At 42.1% G+C, this 9,909-nt stretch overlaps 1 protein-coding gene across 3 annotated transcripts in view; it reads left to right on the top strand.

Moving 5' to 3' along the window:
- The first annotated feature begins 769 nt into the window (after positions 1-769).
- The window catches only part of LOC114871505, a 191,234-nt gene continuing 182,094 nt past the window's right edge, over positions 770-9,909 (top strand). For 2 of the 3 annotated variants that reach the window (XM_029177478.2, XM_029177477.2), the window contains exon 1: positions 770-1,099. The gene's annotated coding sequence lies outside the window, so the exon portion shown is untranslated. The remainder of the gene's footprint in view (positions 1,100-9,909) is intronic. The other variant, XM_029177482.2, reaches the window with a different exon arrangement.

Here is a 9,909-nt window from a genome sequence, read left to right as displayed (position 1 = left end):
GCAGGAAGTTACGCGTGTATCTAAAAAGCGTTATTAGGTCGACTTTATAGAGGAAGTTCCCGGGCGTTTCTTTAAACTTACTTTCGGCGTGCTTGGCTGTGCAAACGTGTTCGCAAACTCAATCGGGAATTCTCAATACACAGTAGACACCTTTAAGGCGAAATTGGCGTGCCGTTGAAACCTCTTAGCGTAGCTACGTGCCACGATGAATCGAGGGCTTTCTTAAATATCGTCGGAAGCCAGACACCGCCGTTCCTATAAAGTCGTGAAAAATGTTTTCGGATGGAACGTGGTGAAACGATCGAATCTTTCTACTATTTGCACACGGTATACGAATCATGATAAAAATTGTGAGTCTAAGGGTGCTTTTCTTAAAAATCATTTTACTTCCATCATTCATATTATTAAAAAGAAAAAAGAAAAAAAAGGAACACAGATTCATTGTTAATATCCACCCTTTCATACGGGATACGAAATTTGGCGCTAGGGATTAAAAAGTTTTGATGTGTTCCATCGAGCCCCGCTCGGGTTAAACCTGTCCTTCCCACGACGGCGTATCACTGAACGGCGTCCTCTTTCAAAAAACTGCGCCAGAAAAGGCACTTCGGCCTCAGTAGGGAACAGTAGCTTTCCCGAACCATTGTACGGTACGTGATTGGTGGCGGAGGGGGGTAGCAGGTCTGGGGTGGCGCGCATGCGTGTTCCGCGGGGTTGGTCGCGTTGCCTGCCGAGTCTGTATCCCGGCGTCATCGGCAGTTATCGGCGAACCGCGATTCAATCCTCGTCGCTTCGAGTCGCGTCGGTGTACCGGCGAGATGTAACGCGACTGACAACTCCACGGGAGAGATCGTAAACCCTGTAATCGTGACGTTTGTAACTGGTCCGACCGATCGGGGAATAAAATAGCCGCGGTATACGCGGACCCGTCCTGGTGATCGCGAAGGTGTGGTGTGTGTTGCAACGGATCGTTTCTTGTTTTTCTTTTTTACATCTTTCTTTCCCTCCTGTTTTCCCTTGGTGACCAGGACATCGATCCCACGGTGCTGTCTGCAACGTGTCAAGGACACCCGGTCTACGACTCGGACTCGTCCGCCTCGAGGTACGTGTTGATTATTTTCGCGCGAGTGGTCAGACCAGGTGGGACAAGTCCATGGTGTGGCCCCATACCGACAGGGTCCGTTGCTTATGGTAGGCCGGTGTGGCGGGTGTGACGCGCATTGTTCGTTTGAAATTTCGCGCAGTCCAGCGGTGTTTCCGACACGCCGGACGTGTGTGCCCGCGTTGACCGAGCGAGGGCAGAGGCGGGCATACCGGGTACTCGGGTTCTATTACATCTGGAGTAGCAATTGTTGCGAGCGGTTCTTAATCAGGACCGCTTAATTCCGCGCCCGGAATGACTTTAACCTTCGCCTCGGCCCTTGAACTCGAGCATTGTTTACTCTGGCAATTTGCATAAGTTTAGCACAGGTCGAAGTTTCAGAGGGACCGCAGCATTTCTCTGCGACCTTATGAAACTGTCTGGGTTGGATCTGGGTTAGGACACCCTCTTAAGGGTCGACTTAATTTTTAGCACCGGACAAAGACTCGGCCTAAGGACATAACTCAAGAGGAACAAAGAAATGTGAATTAGAACCTCGTCCCAGGGATGACTGACACTGGCGATTGATCTTGTTTACCTGATCCGGAAAGGCTTCAGGGTTCAAGGTTAACCTTGAGGCTGCTGTAAACACAGGCCGCTGTACACAGCGTGATAACGGTTCGTCGCGCTTCCCGGGGCACGGAATCAATTGGGCGAAGTTAGCAACGACGATTAGAGCTCTTCTAACGACTAGCTGCCCCGTTAGCATGAAACATTATCGTTTCGAAGGGAGGCGGAGGTGGGTGCGCTAATAATGATCGTCCCGTAGTAGCTAATGTTTTGACCGTGTTTCTGGTTTGCGCCGTATGTGCAGTCGAAGTATAGTTGGCGAAATATAGGCGAGCTGCGGCATCGGTGTGGCTGATATTACAGCCCGTAATGTACCGGCCATCTCGTACAACGGGGACATTTCTCGAAACTTTGAAACGGTCCGTGGTCACGGTTGAATTGCTTCATTAGATCTTACTCGTAGGGAATTAAGGACATCCACTTCGAACGCTTCGCAATGTTCTCCTTTGTGAGACTTCCTTGACATTGGTTCAGCTTTTCGACTTATTGGCGTTAGTTACGAGATTCTTGGCTCTTCCATAACCAATGGAATCCACGGATCCATCGATAGCCTTTTGTTTATTCGAGCAATAGCGGCAGACAAAGAGCTATAGTAGGTAGAATACTATGACCCCCTCCTATACTGGGGTACCTCGGGGGCGGATTGAGCAATCGGTTATGCAGTACTACTGTACACGTTGAAAAGCAGCGGTTCTTTGTCGTTCCTTCTTGGTATAGCGTGAATGTTGATCATACACCATGACTGAAGCAAATTAGTCCTCGAGATACATTAGCATTTATTAATATTCATCGCGATTCTTAAAAAAGACTGGCATGGAAACAAGTGTATTTGCGGGTAGAGATTCATTTTTGTTCTGTTTCGTTTCCCTAAAACGATATCGTGTTTATTCGAACGAAAATAATGGTGGATTTTATTCTTTTCATTTTGGGAGTGAAAGGTAGTAGAGATATTGTGGGCTAATTGAAAAATAATTTATTTTTCATTTCCGTGCCCGCGACTCACCACGCGAGCCATTTTAATTGGAACTGAAAAGTCGGCCGTGTTTCCGTGCCATTAAATTACTCGGTTTCCTTTGATTCCACGTTTCCCCTGTCTTCGATATTAATTTTCAATAAAAATGCTTGCTTGCTCGCATCCAGACAATGCGTCCCGCTACAAAATGTTTTATTTCTAATGAATTAATTACCGCTTAATAACCGCGTGCAGGATATTCAGATTGAACACGAATAATTCTTGACTGAATGCAAAAGGGAACATAATATGCTATTAATTATTAATTCAATTGCGTAAACTGGTCATTTTTATAGAATTTCAAGATAATTAACAAATTATTCTCTTTATATCCTGACTTTTATAAAAAGATTTAATATTAAAGAACAGAATGTTAATTAGATCCGGCACAAACAATGTACGCAATGTTTAATTTTCATTTAAGAACATTCTTAGTTAATTAATCCGTTAATAACAACGGGTCAGTATTAAGTTCACCGTGAAGTAAACGAGTCGATACAATGCCCCTCTATGTACCTGTGTACATCGACTGCTAATCGAATGTTCCTTTGCACCGTAACTTTAATAATATGAACAGTGATGCATACATTAAGCGACGGCGATATTAACCGACTAGCCCTGTTCCTCTGCAACTAGTAACGACGCCACTAACCATCATTAACGTCCTTAATGAAACAGGGTGAATCGCTAAATATGGACAGTCGTTAGGGATGGGGTTGTTAAGTAGAATCTAGACAGGTGCAACAGGAATGTATCTCAGGTGCACTTATTAAATTAATTTTCTAAAGATCTGCGTCAGTATCTAAACAGAACAGGGCCCATTCGGATATGAGACATTTCTTTAAAAAATTTTCAAAGCATTTTGTAATTTGTTTTGAATCGTCCTATAGAGAAGAAGGGCTAGCCCATGGAGTGGTCTAGTGCGGCAGTGGAAAAGAGGCTTAGCAAGGGCTGAAGAAAGCAGAGGTAGAGGGAAATTTCACGAGTCTGAGAGAAGGGGTTGCTCTCTGGTTGCTTCCTCTCACTCGTTTCATTCCGTTCTCGACCTTTCTCTTGGGCAATCTTCCCCAAAACACCACCCTCTCTAGTCTCCGGGGGTCAATGTCTGCTGGAACGGCAACCTTGTCTCGCTTGATGCCGGCGCAATTGGAATTCTCAGTTCCGTTCTTACCCTTTCGAGACGGATGTCGTATATATACCCCCTAGAAAATAACTATTTGTTTTCGTTGATATACATATAGATATGATAAATTATGCAGAATAATCTTCTACCATTGGATCATATTTAGCCCAGAACTCCATCTGTTATTCAACAGTTTCAATTTTTAATCATTTTTTCAAAATACCAGTTATAATGATTCATAGTTGATTTATTCATAAAGTAGATATTTTATTTTATTTGAAAACTTTGAAACAAGCGTTTCACGAACAAATTAGAGATTCCTTGAAACAGGGGAAAAGGAATGGTACACTTTTAGTTGTTTCATTGCAAGTGAATTCCAGGATATGCTAGGTGCTCGGTCGTAGCATCCACTGAACGGATAACTTTATTTAATGGCTCCACGCCCTTAAATTTCGGGCTTTTGGCGCGAGGGTGGCGAGAACAGTTCGCGGAGGCGTTGTACCGTTGATCGTTGTCGGGCTGTTTGCTTTCGTTGTGTTCGCGGCGGTGTTGTTCTCCAGCTCGTTTGATGTACGGAAGTTTCAGATTTTTGGGGAGCTTCCGTTTATGGAATTCGCGAAGCTGTTGGCGTTGTTGCGCGAGCACGCGCACCCACGGCTCACCGACCGAGCGAAACATAACTGCCTAGCTGGATGTTTTATGTATTTTCCTGCGCGCCGAGTTTGAGAGAAAGGTCGTTTCAGTTTCCAGCTCTTTCGTGTGAAGTTCTTTGTTAGCAACAAATAGAAAGGTTATGAAATTTGATACTTTGCCTATAATCAAATCTAACATGGAAAGTAAAATAATTCCTTGTTCATCAGAGAAATAGGAACGCAAAGCCTTTTATTTATAAACTATATGCAAGCACATAGTAAAAGGAAAATGGAGGGAAATGTATTAATATTAATGTATTAATGTATTAATAATGAGAAACGGTATATACATAAATCCAAGAAAAAATAAGGCGACAAATATTACTTTCTACGTCGGTCAAAATTCAATGCAGCCCTTCCTTTCCCTATTCCACCTACCCTTTCATATTTCACCCTATTTACACGCATGTATTTCCCCCCACATATACACGTATGTATACCAAGGGCAGGATTCGACTACATTATTTTGGTACCAGGATTTCGATCCCCTTCGATCCCTGTCCTCATCTCTTGCCACAGATTTCTTTCGTCGGCAATTTTCTGCATAATATCTCGCGATCGGTGTCTGCATTTCCAGTTTCTGTGTATAGATAGCTGTGACAATAGCTGGATGCCTAAATTAAGTTAGGTAAGGTTAGGTTTAGGTTAGATTTTTATGCAGAGGGTGCTTGGAATTGTAAGTTTTCGATTAGAAAATTAATTTGGGAAGTGATATTCATGATAGAAACACTTTGTCACAGAAAACAGAACTGTTGAACATAACCTAAAATGCAGCTAACATGGCAGTCAAAGGGTTAACCATTTTACTTTTTTAACCAGTTGATTGCAATCGACTCGCACAGTAAGATTCAGGATGAAAAGGCCCCGTCACTCAATTTTCTTCCAAAGAATAAGCCCATTCTCTCGGCACACCACAACTTTTACCTCTCCATCGAAGATTCAAGGGCGATCGAGCCTTATTCTTCCCGGCTCTCCAACTTTCCCGGCCATACACGGTAATAAAGTATTGTTAACGTGGCCTCTCTCATAAGTCGTCGACGTCGTCGTCTAGGGAAAATTCTTGACAAGCTTCTCCTCGGCGTACAGCTACAAAGCAAGCAGCGTTCTGGAACGCGAGGAAACGTTGAAGATAACTACGATGAGAGGGCCCGTGAGATTCTTGTGTCAATCAGTGAACCGGAATTCGAGAGCGGGGCATTTTTCGTCTGTTCCTTTGCTAACACAGTATTTCCCAGCGAGAAAGAAGACACTTTTCACGTCCTTTTTACCACGCTGAAATTTCAACTGTTGCGTTCGTTCGATGGTAAAACGAAGACCCACTGCGAGAACCCAATTAGCCCGAGGTTCGTGTACGGGCAAAACGAATCTTTGAGCTTCTCCAACGGCAACCATCGATTAATTGCTCGTTCTTTTGCCGTTCGATGCTTAATCGATCGATAAGGAGAACGTGGAAAATGATTTTCACTCGTGAACTTTGATGCTTGAAATAGTTTTCATGAAAACTGAGAATGTTCCATCAGGCAGAGGGCAACTTCGCGAGGGCAGGGCAATCTGGCGGGGAAATTTCAATGAATATAAAATGTAAATGATTGAAAAAATAGAAGTTTGAAAAATGGTATCTCTTTTGGCCATAAAAGTTATTTGTTTCCAGTTGAAAAAAACTAACAAGTGGAATTACCCCTAGGTTGAAAGATCACCGAAAAATAAAGGGGAAAAATGGCAAATTGAAACCTTTTGACGGAATTTAGAGCATATGCAATCAAAATTGTTTTACACTGGCCGAATTTCGAAAACGTATTGTCAGCGTATAGATTTATTTTAACCATCGGGGCTGCAGCTGGATTTATTTTGACCGTCGGAGCTATGAGCTCTCGTAAATTCTACAGCTTTGAGTTCATACCGCGGGAAAAAGGCAAAAAAAAAACATTAAATTCGGCAATCCAGCAGCTGTTTGAAGTTGAGCGTCGCGATGCAGTAAACCGTATATCAAAAGAGATTTGTTTGCGCGGTCCTTTTATTTCCAATCGTTCAGCTCTCTTGGGGCATTGATGCCTGTTGAATAATTTCAATAAAATCTCTTAATTCGTTAAAAATATCAACTGAGAAAAGTGTCCAAAATTGACCAACTCCTCCGTTTTAGGTTACGACACTAAAAGTACCATAACCTAAATTTAGGCTAAGGTACTTAGGCTATAAGTGCTTTTAATTAGGATCTTCCATCTAAATTACCCTGTTATTTTGAAAATTAGCTCAATTAATAATTAATTGCCCAGATAATTCGAGTCCTCTCAAAGGTCCATTTCTCGACTCCTAATCTCTCCCATCTTTAACTTTGAAATCTTATCTAACCTAAATGATGTATCACGCGTTTAGTAGCTTGAACAAATCGTCAGGGTATCGATCGATGTTATTCGTCGACGCTTTTAGACTGCTCGTTACTCGATTATACTCCATCGAACCGGCTGATACGTAATCCTGCTCATCGACAACGACGACGCCCGAGAAGAATCCACTTACGAACGGTCGATCGGTTCGTCGTTTCAAAATTAACTCTAATCTAGGATCAGACCGCTTATAAAGTGGGTGCAGAGATTTGAGGGAGAAGAAAAAAATGATCGTTACTGGCTACTGTGCCGGCTCACCTAATTGGACGACACGGGGCATTTTGTTCGCTCAATTATTCTATGCCGTTATCGAGGCTCTTTGCGTTTAAAATTACGAAGAACAGTCTGATCAATTGTGTTCTTTTTAACTTTAGCCAATGTAGAGTAATGCACAAAACAATTTTCTTAAAATGATTTTTAAAAAAATTTTTATTTTATTTTATTTCGGTTCGTTAAGGGCTGTAACAATATTCGCAAATTTATATAACACTCGGTATTGATCACATATTTCGCGGATCACGTAATTCGACGAATCAACCTGATTAGTCGCATCCCGCGCTCAAACAGGCGGCCATCAAAGCCCATAAATCGTCCTCGGTCCACCATCTAATCTGTAAATTCGAAATGAGTTATACTCTGGCAGTGTGTGCTTTTCTAGAACGCTGCTTATCCGAATCTCCCGCTTGTTTCCCGATTTGTGCTCGTGGCGAGTCGGTTTGTTGACCTTTTGACCCATAATTGGTTATCGAGGTGCTACTGCAATTGGTCACTGTTAGCAAACAGTTTGGACGATCGAAACCGAAGCGTTTGGTCGTTCCTGAACATTGAATTCTCAGATATTTCAGGCTTAAATGATTTGAATTCTTTGTCCACAGATTTTTCTATTTCTAACCTCACTTTTTCAAATGTTTTTCAATATGGCGTATGTCAATGTCTTAACCTAACCTAACCTAACCTATTTTTTCACATCCTTTGTGGGACTGATTGATTTTAGAAAACATATTTTAGAACTTATAATCTCTTTTTACAATTCATTTTAAGATACACCTTCTCAGGTACACGAGTGCCTTCCCAACCTCCAAACACCATCCTAACCTAACCTCAGCCTCTCAAGATCACATTGTTTCGTCTACGAATCATTCAATTATTCGCCCCAAACGACAAACATGAAGGAGAGAACTAACGAGGGCAAACAATTCTGCTGTCTCCAATTACACGACCAGAAACGACCTCACAGAGTTGTCTCGAACAATTTCTCGCGAACGTATGCAGCCGGCTGGATGATGCTGCTCCGTGTCCGCGCACTTGAGCATTTAAAATGCTCCCTTTCGCCCCTTTTTTTCCCCTCGGTGTCACTTACCTGGCGTAACGCTTTTACCTCGGTGTCTGTGTACAAAGTGTACACAGTCTCTAACTTGGCCCGTGCGTCGTGTTGCATATGGAAATGTAGTCACGACGCAGAGGTTCTTACGTACCAGACCAAGGTGTGCATGCACGGATACTCTCGGCGAGCATTTAAATTTAGTTCTTTTTCGTTGGTCCTTTTTCCCGTGTCCCCAGCAACGTTTGCCATAGTTTGGAGAAAAAGACTGGGGAATTCAACCAAGGATTGAAAATTACAGCTTGAAAAATCTTCATCCCTTTTTCATGCAAATAACAGGATTATAAAATCAATTTCCTTTTATTAATTTTTTCTACGTCCTTATCAATTTTTATAGACCCGTATAATCTAAGTGTCGCGTCGAATAACAAAATGGTGCACCTACAAAGAGAAGTAGACCGTAAAGAAAAAACAATGAAACTATAGTCGAAAAACAATTCTGTGGCGTGTTCACGGGGAAAACGCTGAAAATTCGTAAACGTCTACCCGTGTAACACAAGCAGGCATACATTAGTGTTGGTGCGGCGTACAGACGCTTTACATAATATCTTTGCCATTGTAAAATGCAAAGTACTGCACAGGGCGAGTCTCGCTGAGCCAGCTTTTTCCTTCCGCCGCGTTCGCACTCCGTGTACCGTGAGAGAGAGAAGAGTAGAAGGGATGCCTCGAAAGCAAGTTTTTGTCTTCTCATGTAAATCGCCGCGTAGACGGGCCGATTGAGGGCTTAAGCACATATTTTTGTATTCTCTTCTTAGGGCGAGTCGATCGCGTTCGTCTCGACGAGAATCTTCGAGAGGAAATCGATATCGCTGTTGAAGAAATGGTAGATGTACAGGGTGTATAAAAAAGATCTATCTTGAAAATATCAGATTTTCAAAAAAAGAAATTTTACACAAAAATTCTTTGATTTTTTTATATGGGACACAGTTTGGGCTAAGTCGATTCTTTCAGCAGATTTGGTTAAATTAGTTGGGCATAATTAAGGTTAGATGTGCCTAATTGAAATTAGTATTTATTCATAAACAGAAGAATATTGTCCTAAACATAAACCTATAATGGAAACTGATAGATCCTTCGAACATGGTACCAATTTAAATTCGACTCAAGAACACACATATGGCTGAGATAGAGGTTAGGTTTAAATCAAATCTTGCTTGAGCTTGTAAGACATATCTGTATCAGGCTTAAATCAATCATAGGTTACGTAGAAATCAGACACTGTACAAGCTTAGACTAGATACATAATCAACACAGAGTGGACAAGTGTTAGTGCTGGATTATGACTGGTTTAGGGTAATACTACATCCGGCCTAACTGCAGATATTGTTGGCAATAGCTCGTTACAGATGAGACATGTTAATCAAGCACGTCTTGGGAACAATATTGGTTAGATGTTCATCCTATGCATGTATGGACATTATAAATAAGTTAGTAATCAGATGAAAGAAATTGAGAAGTATTCTGAAGAAAAGAAAATGGCTTCTCAGGTGCTCAACTAATAGAACCAACATACAGCTTCACCGTAAGAAATACATCTCTCACTGGGGTCCCAGGGGTCGAAGGCAATTCACCGACCGATACGTAGCAGAAATGAAATTCCGTGATTTGT

Source organism: Osmia bicornis, chromosome 16 (assembly GCF_907164935.1).
Source record: "Osmia bicornis bicornis chromosome 16, iOsmBic2.1, whole genome shotgun sequence".
Taxonomy (NCBI): Eukaryota; Metazoa; Arthropoda; class Insecta; order Hymenoptera; family Megachilidae; genus Osmia; species Osmia bicornis.
The sequence above is the reverse complement of the archived record's forward strand: the minus strand, read 5'-3'. Positions and strand labels throughout refer to the sequence as shown.